Here is a 15941-nt window from a genome sequence, read left to right as displayed (position 1 = left end):
CATCTGAGTTGCTCGTGCAACGTGCAGATTAGGGGGCTCTACCCAGACAGGAGCTCCACCCAGGCCCTACAGGATGAGAACCTCTGGGAGCAACCCGGACTCTGCATTTTAACAGGTGCCACGGGTAGCTCTTATACCCTGTGGGTTGGAGGTGCTCTGACCCGGAGGCAGGTGACCTGGGAGTGATGCTGTGTCCCTAGCAGTTTAATGTCACATCCCCACACACGTGCCCCGTCTCAGAACAGGTGCAAGGCTGTTACATTGCCTCCAATTCCACTAGCCCGAGATTCCTTAGGGTTGATAAGGGGCAGCATTTGGGGAATGGGAATAGCTGCAGGGGCTCCTCTCTCAGCACACAGCTTCTTACACAGGGCTGATTCCGAGGGGGTGGGAGTTTCACTGGAGAGAGGAGAGTTAAAGCGGAAGGAGAACCTGTGATCGGACCCGGACCCGGACCCGGACCCGGAATGCTTTGTGGTGTGGAGTGAGCTTGTTTCCCCGGGGCGGGGTGGGGGTAGGTGCTTGGATCATCCCTGGGGTGGAAGGCTGTTCAGAAGAGGTGAAAAAAACCCAGGAGAAAGCCTCAAACAAACAGCCCTAGGCAGAAACCTCCACCTGCTTGGAAGAGGGCCCTGAAACCTTTCTTAGGACTGCGGAGGGGACTCAGGTGCGGCAGCCAACTGCGCAGCCTCAGCGCCTCCCCTGCCCGATCTTCCCCTCCGGGAAGGCAGCCCCGGTACGAGTAGCGGTGGCATCATTATTATCGCTCCCAGGACCAGACAGCGAGTTGGTGCAGGAAATCCGCTGTATAGACGTGACCGCGTTCAGGAAACGTGTCCATTTAAAAAATGGAGGTCGATGGAGCCCTTCTCTCGGGCCCCTTTCATTTCTGAGGGTCGGGGCTTTCCAGTCGTCTTCATTTGCTGAGGAGCAAATACTTCTTAGACCAGGCAGGCGGGGACACAGTGCAGCTCTGCCTGGGACAAGGCACACTTTAGGGGCGTCCTGGACCTAGGCTCCTCTGCTACCTGAGATACAAGGACCCTTGTAAATGATTCTGACCCACCAAGAGATGACAACCATTGGGGAGACACTCTAGATGTTCACTGTGCATCCGATGGGCGGCAGTGGGCTTAATTCTAACCTGCATCCTGTCAATGTGGCCACGTGACAAAGGTGACCAGGTGACACAGGTGACCACCCTCACCTAGGACAGTAATCCCAGTGGCTGTTTCAGTTCCTCCCGCTGTTGAATCTTCCTCTCCGTTCTCTTGAAAAGGCGCTGCGCTCTCCAAGTCCTTTTCCATTTTAGCACGAGTGGTTCTCAAGCTGTAGCTCGTGCCAGTTTAGATCTCGGGGCTCATTCAGCCTTGCTCAGGGGAGCCGGGCTGGGTTTCTCTCATTCAGAGATAAGTGTGAAGAGGCAGCAGAGAGCCTTCCAAACCCGGGCAGGCTTGGAGTCTTCACAGAGAAAGAGAGATGCAAAGTCCTGAAAGCAGAGCTCGCATTGGCGCTGTGCCCAGACTGCACGAAGTGTGGGAGCAGCTCCCGGAGAAGCAAACAGACAGGTGGGCCTCCTTGGCCCCCTGGGGCTGCCAGGTCCTTCTTCAGTCTAAAGGCTGGAGGCAAGAGTCTGGACTCAGATACAGCTTTGCTGATTAGCAAAAGTTCTCATCTCCCAAGTCTCTCCCTGGTCAGGGCCATTCCTAGTGGACATGAATTGGGTTTATGAAAAAAGTATTTGAAAGTGCCAAAGAGGTTCCCGCACCGTCGTGATGATGCTGAATAGGCAGATTGATGTTCTGATGTGTACCCGGGTTCAGGAGCAAGTGAGGGAGCACTTCTGGGGTGCGCTTTTCCACCTGCTTGGAGGTAGGCAGGTGGAGAGATTTAGATGACTAATTAACTTGTGTTTTGCACACATTTATGGACATGTGCCCAGCATGGGCCAGATGCTGGGAATACACAGGTGAGCAAGCTATCATTCCTGCCCACAAGATGCTCACGATCTAGAAGAGGAGACAGACCCAGGAGAATTGTAACTCAGTGTAAAGAATGCCAGGACCGAAGTGGGCCTGAGGTGCAGGGATGGCTAGAGGCGGTGGGCGTTGTAACTGTTTTAATCCACACAACAATAATCCTACAGGGCCTTAATGTCTTCACGGCTGTTCTGAACAACAGCAAAACTTTGCAAACAAAATTATTTCCTAACTAAGTAGAGGGGAAGCTTAACCCAATGAATGCATTTGGTGGCAAAATCTGACCTAAACTGTTTATCCTTTTTAGTCTGAATGTTCGTATTGATGTGTTGTGTGACAGACCCACCATGGGTATTACCATAATGCATAGGCACTCTATTACCTTTATCAAATCTGAACAATTCTGAACCTTGAAGCACATCTGACCCTTGGGTTTTGATGAGGGACTGTGGACTTGTCCTGGTATCGTCTGCATTTTGCATCTGAGGAGGCAGAATGCAGGGCGGACTCATTTGCCCAAGATCCAGAGCTGGTAAGGGGCAGTCAGGCCTTGCGAGAATGTCCTTCTGATGCCTGAGCCCTGCTGGGCACCCTCAGGTGACACTGCCTTGAGAGGCACCGACTTACACAGCAGTGGTTTGGGCACCGGGCTCATGGGTGGCTCTGGAGTGGGGATGGATCGGATAGCATTGCCCAGGGATGTACCCAGGTGGCCGTGACGGGGATGTGGGTGTCAGTCTCCCCCTTGGCCTGGGCTCATCCACCTCAGTCTGGTGGTAGTCAGATCCTATTTAACAGGGAATGGGGATTTTGTGCCTCTCTGCCCACAAGATATGCTGTCGCCCTGTCAAAATCTGTCCACCACCACCCCCGCCCAGGTTATCTCTCACTGCTTCTTGTCTCCATTCTTTGAACATTTTGTTCCCATCACTGGCTTCTGGTCTGTTACCCCTAAGGTCTCTTCAACCAGTGGGAAAGAGGTACTTGTTAATAATTCTGGCGTTTTGTAGGTTGGCCCCACGATCAGCTTTGTGTACAGGCAGGAAGTAGCCAACAAGGAGAAGTGATTTTAGGGACACAAGCCTTAAATAGCCTTCAAATTACCTTCCTTAGCTGTCCTAGCAATTGGAGCAGGGGTTCTGGGCTGAGGCTGGATGCCTCAGTGGTTTCATGAGCCCCCAAAATAGGTTCTGTGTGTGTTGGCATTTTTCTTCCATTGGATTCTCAGCAGAGCCTGTGACTTTAGAAAGGTTAAGTGCTGCTGGGTTGGAGTGAGGCTCATTAAGCATGTCAGCATTTCCCAAAAGGATAAACAGTAAATGAGTGTTCATTTATATACTCTCTTCCATTATCCTGTCGTGTATCTATAGTCAATATGATCACTTTTCATGCTTTAGTTAATAGCTAGGATAATTAAGCCTTGGTAGGCTGAAGGGAAAACTTGGGAGCTTCTGGATTCAATAGGCCTTTATGGGGTAGGTCTACCTGGAGTCCCCCAAATGAGGGATCCCGTTGGATTGTGGCACAACCCAAGGACAAAATACAAAGGGTGTTTTTCATCACTTTGCTTACTTCATAATTTTGCCAGGTCTTCTCATCACGAGGGAAGCAGTGATGGTTCCTCCAAGAGCCTTTCCCTGCCTCAGCTAAGCTCTGCTTGTTAAACATACCCCGGTGATAAGAATCTAAGGAGGTAGTGCATGATTTTCCTCTTGCTGCTGTAACAAATTATCACAAAGTTAGTGACTTACAGCAAAACAAATTTATAAACTTACAGTTCCATAGGTTAGAAGTCCGACACAGTTCTCACTGGGTTAAAATCAAGGTGTCAACAGGGTGACATTCCTTTCTGGAGGCTCTAGGGGAGAATCTGTTCCCTTGCCTTTTCCAGCTTCTGGAGGCTGCCTGCATTTCTTGGCTCATGGCCCCTTGTTCTGTCTTCAAAGCCAGGCTCTATCTTAGACCTAGAGGGTCAAGTCCTTCTCACATAGCATCACTCTGACCTCCTCTTCTGATTCTCTTCCACTTTTAAGGACCCTTGTGGTTACATTGGTCCCACTTGGACAATTCGGGATAATCTCATTTTTGAAGTCAGCTGATTAGCAACCTTAATTCCATCTGTAACCTTATTTCCCCTTTGCCATGTAATGTAACATATTCACAGGTACCGGGGACTAGGATGCAGACATCTTTGGGACATCATTATGCCTACCACACCCAGACACCAAAGAAAACTAATCTGCATTAATTCCTTTGGTTATTATAAGTACCACCTGGACAGAAACGCTCAGTTATGTATAACCTTCCTTCGAGGAGAGCTTGTCCTTGCGAGAGGCATATTGAAGTGTCACGACATTGCAAGTTCTCTGACCTCATCCTCCCCTTCCTGGGGCTCGGGGCAATGTCTGGCCATCCCACAGGCTGTGAACTACTTTCCAGGAACAGCCCTGGAGCATGTAGCCCTCTTGGGGACCTTCTAAAAGATGTGTTGATGCTAACGTTTGACTGCCCACATCTGGCTAGTCCCAGGGGTGACGTATGCTAGCAAAAATTGGCTGGAGGCAGCTTAGGGTCTTGAAACCATCAGATAAACATTTTATTAGGGATGTGCGTGAGGAGAGATTCCTGGCCTGTCTGGAATATAATTTATGATTGTGTGTGCAGTGTGTGAGCAGGGATGAGAGGACAGAGATTGGAAAGCAGAAACCCAACAGTAACATTAGCCACAGAAACAGGTGCAAATCTATGCAGGAAAATGCAGAGGGGAAAAAAGCCCCTGGTCATTTGACCTGTGTCTCATCAACATGGCAGCAAGACCTTGGAGGGTAGGATGTTCAGGGGGAAAAGGAGTCTCAAGCCAGTAGCAGCATCTTTCCGGGCAGAGGGGCTTTGTCTTGGTGAGGAGATATTGGCTAATTGCATGGATCTGGGGCTTTTGTTGGTTTTGTTTTGGTTCCAAACGGTGGTCGGAAAAGCATCTTTTATAGTGACTGTGTGCAGCCCTGGCCCTGCACAAAGTCCTGAGACTGGGGACAGGGAAGGTAGGGAGAAGGTGACCAAGCAACTCTCCCAGAAGCAGGACCAGCTACATAATTTACAGGGCTGGGTGTAAAATGAAAATACAGGGCCCTTGTTCAATAATTATCAAGAATTTCAAGATGGTGGTGGCAGAGTATTTAGCCAAGCATGGGGCCCTCCTACGGCCTTGCGTTCTCACACTGGTCACACACCATGAAGCATGAAGTGGCCACTGCCCAGGGCAACGTTCCCTGTGTGTGTCCTTGGCTCTCTCTGATATCATGAGTGATGTTCGAGGCCTCTTTCCCAGGGAGTTAGCAGGACCATGGGCCTTGGCCCCGAGGACTTGCTTTCATATCATAGAACTTGTCTTGATTGCACTGGATATTTGATGCTGCTTGACAGGTACACTGCTCCGTCTGGGGGGAACCCACATTCCAGGGGCAGGAAGCAAGAGGGGCGAGGAAGAGAAACTTGGGACTCTTAGAGTCTTCCCTTCCGGTGGTGTGACCTCAGACAAGCAACTTAGATCCTCCCCATCCCTATGGAGTGTGAGAAAATATTTGCAAATCACGTGTCTAAAAAGAAGTTAATATCCAAAGTATACAAGGAGCTCATACAACTCAGTAGCAAAAACGCCATATAACACAATTTATAAGTTGGCAAATGACCTAAAAAGACATTTTTCCAAAGATGACAAACATTTGGGGAACAGGTATATGAAAAGGTGATTCACATCACCAGTCATCAGGGAAATGCAAATCAAAACCACAATGAGATATCACCTCACACCTGTTAGTATGTGTATTATGAAAAAGACAAGAGATAAATGCTGGTGAGGATGTGGAGAAAAGGGAATCTGTGTGCACTGTTTTTGGGAATGTAAATTGGTACAACCAGTACTGAAAACAGTATGGAGATTCCTCAAGAAAATAAAATTACAATACCATGTGATCCAGCAACTCCACTTCTGGTCATATAGCAAAAAGAAACAATATTTTTTTAGGAGTTCCCCGGCTGTCCAGTGGTTAAGACTTCGTGCTCTCACTGCTGAGAGGAGGGCCTGAGTTCAATCCGAGGTTGGGGAGCTAAGATCCCACAAGCCGCGTGGTACGGGAAAAAAACAAAAACAAAAACAAAAACAAACTTTGAAATGTAATTCACAGTAATGGTATGGAAAGAACCTGCCTGTCTCTCACAGATGAATGGATAAACAAAATCTGATACACACACACACACACACATACACACAAATATACATATATAACATACACAATGGGATATTATTCAGCCTTAAAGTAAATCCTTACACTTGCAAGAACATGAATGAGCCTGGAGAACATTATGCTAAGTGAAATAAGCCTGATGGAGAAAAGACAAATGCTGCCCGGTATCACTTATGTGTGGAATCTAAAAAAAAAGTTGGAATCATAGAAACACAGAGCAGAAATTGTTGCCTGCAGTTGGGCATGGGGGGAAATGGGAACACGCTGGTAAATGGATGCAAATTTTCAGTTATAACATGAGGGATAAAATGAAGGAATAAGGTCTGAGGAGCTAATGTATATCATGGGGACTAACTGATGATTCTGTATTCTGTAACTGAAAATTTCTGAGAGAGTAGAATTTGTGTCCTCACACACAAAAAGTAAATATATGACAGGTGATGGGTATGTGAATTAACTTGATTGTGAGAATCCTTTCACAATATATACGTATATCAAATAATCACATTATACGTTTTAGATATATTACAGTTTTGTCAGTCATGCCTCAAAATAGCTGTAAAAAGAGGAAAACGATCAACAAAATTGACAAAACTAGTTAGATTGACTCTTAAAAAAAGAGATAAGAACAAAATATGTAAAGTCAGAAATGAAGAAAGGGACATTACTACCAATTTTGTAGAGATAAAAAGGCTTACAATAGAGTACTATTGACAGTTGTAGACCAACAAATTTGATAACTTAGATGAAATGAACACATTCCTAGAAACACACATCCTACCAAGAAATACAAAATCTGAACAGATCTAGAAGTTAAGATATGGAATCAGTTATCAAAAATCTCCCAACAACTGAACGCCCAGCACCAGGTATCTTCATGGTGAATTCTACCAACAACTTAAAGAAGAATTAACACCAATCCTTCTCAAGTTCTTCCAAACAATTTAAGAGGAGAGAATGTATCTTCACTCATTCTATGAGGTTAACATTATATCAATTACAAACCTAAAGACACTACAAGAAAAGTACACTACAGACCAATATCCCTTATGAATACTGATGCAAAAACCCTTTAAAATAATAAGAGACAGAACAGCCCATTATAAGGATTATACATCATGACCAAATGGGATTTATTCTTGCAAGGCAAGGTTGGTTCAACATATGAAAATCAATCAATGTAGTATAGCACATAAACAGATTGAAGGGACTAAACTCCATGTGATCATCTTAATTGATGCAGAAAAAACATTTGAGAAAATTCAATGCCATATTATGATTAAAAAAAAAACAACAACTCAACAAACCAGGAATACAAGGTGATGACTTCAACATAACAAAGGTCACAGATAGAAAACCAACAGCTATTATATTCAGTGGTGAAATCTTTCTCCCTAAGATCAGGAACAAAGGAAGGATGCCTGCTGTCACCACTTCTATTCAGCAAAGTACTGGAATTCCTCGCCAAATAAATAAGGCAAGATAAAAAATAAAAGGCATCTAAATCGGAAAGGAAGAAATAAAATTATATTTGTTCAGAGACAACACACAAGCAACAAAAAAAATCTGTTAGAATTAATAAATGAATTTAGAAAATTTGCCAGATACAAAATCAACACTCAAAAATCAGTTGTTTCTCTATACACTAAGAATGAAAAGTTTGAAAAGGAAAGTTAAAAAAAAAATACCATTTAAAATATCATGAAATATAGTAAAAGACGAGGACTAACTTAACCAGCGGGACAAAAGACATGTACATTGAAAACTAGAAAACGTTGCTGAAGGAAATTAATGAAGACACCAATAAATGTAAAGGCATCTTGTGTTCACAGATTGGAGGACTTAATGTTGTTAATATGTCAACACGACTTAAGGGGATGTACGGATTAAAAGCAATCTCTTTAAACATCACAGTGAGGTTTTTTCAGAAGTAGTAAAATTCATCCTAAAGTTCATATGGAATTTAAAAGGCCTGAATAGTCAAAATAATGTGGAAAAAGAACAAAATTTGAAGTTTCACATTTCTTGATTTCAAAACCTACTACACAGCCACAGTAATCAAAATAGTACTGGCATAAACACACATACAGGACGGAGAATAGGCCAGTGGAACAAAATAGAAACCCAGAAGTAAACCCGTATATACATCACCAAATGATTTTCAGCAGGAGTGCCAAGACCACCCAATGGGGAAAGGATAGCGATTTCAACAAATGGTACTGGAAAAACAATATCCACATTGAAAAGAATGACGGTAGACCCTTACCTTACACCACATACAGAAATTAACTCAGTGAATCAAAGACCTAAATGTGAGACCTAAAACTATAAAACTCTTAGAAGAAAGTTCTGGGAAGAAAACCATGACATGAAATTTGGCAAAGAGTTCTTGAATATGACACCAAAAGTGGAGGTAATAAAAGAAATAGATAAACTAGGTATTCAAAATTTAAAAATACTCCTTTCATCAAAAAATAAAACAAACCTGCTGAATGGGAGAAAAGATTTGCCAATCCTATAGCTGATAAGGTTAATATCCAGTATGTATACACTTGTACACTGTTGGTGGGTATGGAAAATGGTGCACCCAGAAAGGAAAACAGTATGGTGGTTCCTCAAAACATTAAAAATAGAATTACCATATGATCCCATAATTCGAGTTCCTATTAAATACTCAAAAAGAATTGAAATTATGAACTCAAAGAGTTATGTGTTCACCCGTGTTCATAGCAGAATTATTCACTATAGGCAAAAGGTGAAAAAACTCAAGGGTCCATTGAGGGATGAAGGGATATACAAAATGTGACCTATACAAACAATAAATCAATATTCAGTCTTAAAAAGGAAGGGAATTCTGACACATGCTACAACATGGATCAACCTTCAGGCATTACGCTAAGTAAAATAAGCCAGTCACAAGAGGACAAATACTGTATGATCCCACTTATATGAAGTACATAGAGTAATTAAATTCACAGAGACAGAAAGTACAATGGTGGTTTCCAGGGGTGAGGGGGCAAGGGAAATGGAGAGTTGTGGTTTCATGAGTACAGACTATTATAGTTTTGCAAGATGAAAAGTTCTGTGGATGGATGATGGTAATGATAGCACAGCAGTGTAAATATATTTCATGCCTCTGGCCTGCACTCTTAAATTGTTAAGGTGATAAATTTTATGTTACGTATATTTTACCAGAATTTTTTTAAATAGAGGAAAATTAAGACATTCATATAAAGAAACACTGACGAAGTTCATTACTGGTAGATCTGCTCAATAAGAACTGTTAAAGGAATCCTTCAGGCTGAAATGAAACGTAACTTGAAACCATATGAAGAATTAAAGAACAATGGTAAAGGTAACTACACTAAGTTTAAAAGGCCAACACATTTGCAGTTAGGGTTTGTAACGCCTCTTTTCAAAATGTGATTTAAAAGACAAATATATAAAATAGTTATTATAAGGCTATTAACAGGCACACAATACATAAGAATGTCATTTGTGACAGGTGCAGTGTAAACGAGGATGCGGGATGTAAATAAGCAGAATTTTTGTTATTAAATGAAAATGTTATTACTTCAAATTTGTTTTTTCATAAAATTAAGATGTTTACTTTAACTCCTAGGATAAGCAGTAAGAAAGCTGCCTCGCAAATATACAGAAAAATAAGAAGAGAATCAAAATGGTAAACTGGGAAAAACATCAACCACAAAAGAATGCAATAATGAAGGAACTGAAGAACAAAAAGGATATAAGATATCTAGAAAATAAATAGTGTAGCAGTAGAAGTAAGTTCAAAGGGCTCAATATAGGATCAACACAAAGAAGACTACACGCAATCACGTTATAATCAACTTGTTAAATGTGAAGTACAAAGAGAGAATATTGAAAGGAACAAGAGAAAAGTGACTTGGCACATATGAGGGAACTCCCAGAAAACAATTTGTGAATTTCTCAGCAGAAACCTTACAGGCCAGGAGAGAGTTGGATGATATATTCAAAGTACTGAAAAAAAAAAAAAAACCTGTGAGCAAAAATGACCATACCTAGCAAAATTATGCTTTAAAAATAAAGGAGAGATAAAGTCAACAAAATCAAAGTGAGTTCATCACTACTAGACCTGCCTTATAAGAAATGCTTAAGGGAGATCACTTTGAAATGAAAACATGTTAACAGAAATGCAAAAGCAAACAAAAGCATAAATTTCAATGGTAAACTCATACACACACACACAAATATAGCATAATAACACTGTAATGGTGCTGTATAAAGTACTTTAATCCTGAGATAAAAGTTTAAATTTGTTAACAATATAAAAAGAAGGAAACTGACTATAAGGACACAAAGTTTGGGTGGGAGTAAAAGAATAGATGCTTAGAACTACAAGATTTCTATGTAGCCTTCAGCTAACCACAAAGAAAAGGCCTACTATAAATAAACAAAAGGTAAAGAGAAAAGGATCAAAGTAAATCACTACAAAAAAATAATCAAACAACAATGAAATTAAGCTACAGAGAAAGAGGACAAAACAGCTGCAAAACAGACATAAGACAATTAACAAAACAGCAATAGTAAGTCCTTACTGATCGATAATTAGTTTAATATAAATGGATTAATCTTCCCAATCAAAAGGCATAGAGTGGCTGAATGGATACAAAAACAATATCCAACCTTATGCTGTCTACAAGAGACTCATTTTAGATTAAAAGACACATACAGGCTCAAAGTGAAGGGATGGAAAAAGATACTCCATGCAAATGGCAACCAAAACAAAGTGAGAGTTCCTATATGCATAACAGACAAAATAGACATTAAGTCAAAAATTGTCTGTATAGACAAAGAAGGTTTCTATATGATAATAAAAGAGTCAAGTCAACAGGAGGGTATAACAATTATATATGCATCCAGCATCAGAGCACATACAGCTCTAAAGGAAATATCGAAATTAAATGGAGAAATTGATTGCAGTACATGAATAGTAAGGGACTTCAATAACCCAGTTACAATAATGGATAGAACACCCAGATGGAAAATCAATCAACAAACATGACTTGAACAACACTATGGACCATATGGTCCTTACAGACATATACAAAACATTTCATCCAACAGCAGCACATACACGTTCATTTCAAGTACACACACACCATTCTCCAGAATAGATAATATGTTAGGCCACAATCAAGTCTTAACAAATTTAAAAAGTCTGAAATAATTTCAAGTATCTTTTCTGATCACAATGGTATGAAACTAGAAATCCCATAGTAGTAACAAAACAGGAATATCTGGATGTCCCTGGTGGCACAGTGCTTAAGAATCTGCCTGCCAATGCAGGGGACATGGGTTCAATCCCTGGTAAGCAAAGATCTCACATGATGCACAGCAACTAAGCCCATGCACCACAACTACTGAGCCTGCGCTCTAGGGCCCACGTGCCGCAACTACTGACCCCGAGTGCTGCAACTACTGAAGCCTGCGCGCCTTAAAGCCTGTTCTCTGCAACAAGAAAAGCCACTGCAATCAGAAGCCCGTGTACCACAACAAAGAGTAGCCCCTGCTCACTGCAACTAGAGAAAGCCTGCATGCAGCGACGAAGACCCAACACAGCAAAAAATTAAATTAAAAACAAAATTTTAATAAAGAAAAGAAAACAAGAAAATTTACCAATACATGAAAATTAAACAATATACTCTTTTCCCCGTTCCACTTTTATTGAGATATAACTGCCATAGAGCCCTGCATAAGTTTTAGGTGTACAGCATAAAGATATGACTTATGTACATCAAGAAATGATTACCACAGTAAGTTTAGTGAACATCATCTCATATGGCCACAAAATAAAAGAAAAAGAGAAAAATGTTTTCCTTGTGATGAGAACTCTTAGGATTTACTCTCTTAACCTTCATACATAACACACAGCAATGTTAATTATATTTATCATGTTGAATAATACAGTCTTGAGCAACCATTGGCTCAAAGAGAAAATCAAAAGGGAATTTTAAAAGAATCTTGACACAAACTAAGATGAAACACAACACACCAAGATTTATGGGATGCAGCAAAAGCAGTACTACAGGAGAAGTTTGTAGTGATAAATGCATACATTAAAGGAGAAGTCAAACCTCAAGTAAACAATCTCACTTTATGCCTCAAAGAACTAGAAAAAGAAGAAAAAAGTAATCTCAAATTTGGCAGAAGGAGGGAAATAGTAAAGATTAGAGCAGAAATAAATCAAATAGAGAATAGAAAAACAGTAGAAAATAGAAACAAAACTAAGTGGTGTTTTTTGGAAAGATAAATTTGACAGACTCTTGACTATACGAATTAAGAAAAAAATACACAAGACAACTCAATAAAATCAGAAATGAAAGAGGAGACAATATAAATGATGCCTCAGAAATAAAGGAATCATAAGGGTCCATTATCAATTATGCCAACAAATGTGATAATCTAGAAGAAATAGATACATTCCTACAAACATACAACCTACCAACACTGAATCAAGATAACACAGGAAGTCTGAACAGTCCAATAACAAATAAGGAGATTGAATCAATAATTAAAAAAAAAAAACAAAATAGAAAATCCAGGACCACATGGCTTCCCTGGTGAATTTTGCCAAATATTTGAAGAATTACTACCAATCCTTTTCAAACTCATCCAAAAAACTGGACAGGAGGGAACACTTCCAAACTAATATTACAAGGCTAGCATTACCCCGATACCAAAGCCAGACACAGACACTCCAAGAAAAGAAAATTACAGCCAATATCTTTGATAGACATAGATGCAAAAATCCTCGACAAAGTATTAGCAAACCAATTTTAACAATAAATTTAAATTATCATACCCCATGCTCAAGTCAGATTTACTCCTGGGATGCAAGGATGGTTCAACATACACAAATCAACCAATGTGATACACCACACTAACAGAATGAAGGAAAAATCATATGATCATCTCAATAGAGGCAGAAAAGGATTTGACAAAATTCAACATCCTTTCATGATAAAAACTCTAAACAAATTAGGTGTAGAAGGAATGTACCTCGACACAATAAAGGCATATGAAAAAGAAAAGGCCACAGCAAACATCTTACTCAACAGTGAAGAACTAAAAGCTGTCCCTCTAATAGCAGGAAGAACGCAAGAATGTCCACTCTTACCACTTCTATTCAACATAGCACTGGAAGACGGAGGAATTAGGCAAGAAAAAGAAATAAAATGCATCCAAATCAGAAAGGAAAAAGTAAAATTACCTCTGTTTGCAGATGACATGATCATACATGTAGAAAATCCTAAAGATTCAACAACAACAGCAATAAAAACTGTTAGAGGGGCTTCCCTGGTGGTGCAGTGGTTGAGAATCTGCCTGCCAATGCAGGGGACATGGGTTCGAGCCCTGGTCTGGGAAGATCCCACATGCCATGGAGCAAATGGGCCCATGAACCACAGCTACTGAGCCTGCGCGTCTGGAGCCTGTGCTCCGCAACAAGAGGCCGCGATAGTGAGAGGCCCGCGCACCGCGATGAAGAGTGGCCCCCGCTTGCCACAACTAGAGAAAGCCCTTGTACAGAAATGAAGACCCAAAACACCCAAAAATAAATAAATAAATAAATAAACAAACAAATAAATAAATGAAAACAAAAAAACTGTTAGAACTCATAAGTGAGTTTAGTAAAGGTGCAGGATATAAAATCAGCATATAGAAGTCATTATACAAAAGGAATGACCTACCCAAAAAAGGAAATTAAGAAAACAACCCCATTCTTAATCTCATTACAAAGAATAAAATACTTAGGAATAAATTTAGCCAAAGGGGTGAAAGATCTCTACATTGAAAAGTATAAAAAATGGATGAGGAAAATTAAAGATGACACTGACAATATGGAAAGACATCCCATGTTCATGAACTGGAGGATTTACTATCATTAAAATATCCATACTACCCAAAGTGATCCACAGATTCAATGCAATCCCTATTAAAATCCCAATGGGGGACTTCCCTCGTGGTGCAGTGGTTAAGAATCCGCCTGCCAATGCAGGGGACACGGGTTTGAGCCCTGGTCTGGGAAGATCCCACATGCAATGGAGCAACTAATTCCACACGCCACAACTCCTAAAGCCCACGCACCTAGAGATCGTGCTCTGCAATGAGAGAAGCAACTGCAATCAGAAGCCCGTGCACCACAACAGAGTAGCCCCCACTCACCTCAACCAGAGAAAGCCCATGCTCAGCAACAAAGACCCAACGTAGCCAAAAATAAATAAATAAATAAAATAAATTTATTTTTAAAAATGGGCAAAGGACTTGAATAGACATTTCTCCAAAGGAGGCATATAAATGGCCAACAGATGTATGAAAAGGTGCTCAACATCACTAACTATCAGAGAAATGCAAGTCAAACCACAAGGAGATATCACCTCACACCTGTTACAATGGCGATTATCAAAAAGACAAAAGATAACAAGTGTTGATGAGGATGTGGAGAAAAGGGAACCCTCGTGCATTTTTGTTGGGTATGTAAATTGATACAGCCACTAAGGAAAACAGTATTGAAGTTCCTCAAAACATTAAAAATACAACTACCTTATGACTCAGCAATCCCACTTCTGGGTATACAGCAAAAGGAAATGAAATTGGTATCGTGAAGAGACATACGCACTTCCATGTTTACTTTTCACAGTAGCCAAGATATTGGATCAACTGAAGTGTCTGTAGATTCATGAATGGATAAACAGAGTGTGGTATATAAACAGGCATATCTCCTTTTATTGTGCTTTGCAGATACTACGTTGTCTACAGATTGAAGGTTTGTGGCAATCCTGCATTGAGTAAGTCCATTGGTGCCATTTTCCCAATTAGCATTACTTTCAAATTAAGGTATGTACATTGGTTTTTTAGACATAATGCGATCGCACATTAACACACTATAATATATTAGACACATAAGTTTTATATGCACGGGTAAACCAAAAAATTCATGTGGCTTGTTTTGTTGCAATATTTGCTTTATTTTGGTGGTCTGGAACCAAACCTGCAATATCTCCAAGGTATGCCTGTATACGATGGAATATCATTCAGCCTTCAAAATGAAGGAAATGCTGCTATTTGTGACAACATGGATGAACCTGAAAGAGATTATGCTACGTGAAATAAGCCAGATACAGAAAGACAGCTACAAACACTTCAGGATGCTACTTTTATGTGGAATCTGAAATAGTCATAGATGTGGGGTGCAGAACAGTGGTTGACAGTAGATGAGGGCATGGGAAAATTGGCAAGTATTGATCACGAGGTACAAAGTTTCAGTTATGCAAGGTGAATAATTTCTGGAAATCTAGAATTGTGCATATAGTTAACAATGCTGTATTGTGTACTTGGAATTTGCTAAGAGGGTAGATCTGAAGTGTTCTCACCATAAAGAAAGAAAAAAGAAAATGGTAATTATATGAGGTGATGGATATGTGAATTGGCTTGATTGTGGCAATGATTTCAAAACTGTATATGTAGCCATGGTTTTTGCTGGGTTAACATTGGCTTCAGTTAAATCGTTTCAATTATAAAGTAAGTATAACTATGGTGAAGAAGCTTGTCTCATTTTTAAATGCTGAATCACATTTTATTTCTTGAATTAATGCGATAGAAATGTCAAAATTCCGGACCACTGGAATATGCCAACTTTTTTGTTTTGGGGTTGTGTGTATAGTTTTTGTTGTGC

The 15941-nt window shown here is 40.6% G+C and overlaps 1 protein-coding gene and 1 long non-coding RNA gene across 9 annotated transcripts in view; one reads left to right on the top strand and one right to left on the bottom strand.

Annotated features, from left to right (window-relative positions):
• LOC130708224 (NUT family member 2G-like) overlaps positions 1-15941 on the top strand; it is a 59326-nt gene that overhangs the window by 18893 nt on the left and 24492 nt on the right. Inside the window, exon 1 of one of the 3 annotated variants that reach the window (XM_057546497.1) lies at positions 12811-15103. The exons of the other annotated variants lie outside the window; for them this stretch is intronic. The gene's annotated coding sequence lies outside the window, so the exon portion shown is untranslated. Of the gene's footprint in view, positions 1-12810; positions 15104-15941 lie in introns of those variants that run through there. 3 annotated transcript variants of the gene reach the window in all.
• Positions 1-15941, bottom strand: part of LOC130708226 (uncharacterized) — a 30682-nt gene that overhangs the window by 2962 nt on the left and 11779 nt on the right. For 2 of the 6 annotated variants that reach the window (XR_009008332.1, XR_009008327.1), the window contains exon 3: positions 3552-3697. The exons of 1 other annotated variant lie outside the window; for it this stretch is intronic. This is a non-coding gene — a long non-coding RNA (uncharacterized LOC130708226). Of the gene's footprint in view, positions 1-3551; positions 3698-5944; positions 6086-15941 lie in introns of all 6 variants that reach the window. 3 more of the 6 variants (XR_009008328.1, XR_009008329.1, XR_009008330.1) reach the window with 3 other exon arrangements.

This window comes from Balaenoptera acutorostrata, chromosome 5 (assembly GCF_949987535.1).
Source record: "Balaenoptera acutorostrata chromosome 5, mBalAcu1.1, whole genome shotgun sequence".
NCBI classification, from domain to species: domain Eukaryota; kingdom Metazoa; phylum Chordata; class Mammalia; order Artiodactyla; family Balaenopteridae; genus Balaenoptera; species Balaenoptera acutorostrata.
The sequence above is the reverse complement of the archived record's forward strand: the minus strand, read 5'-3'. Positions and strand labels throughout refer to the sequence as shown.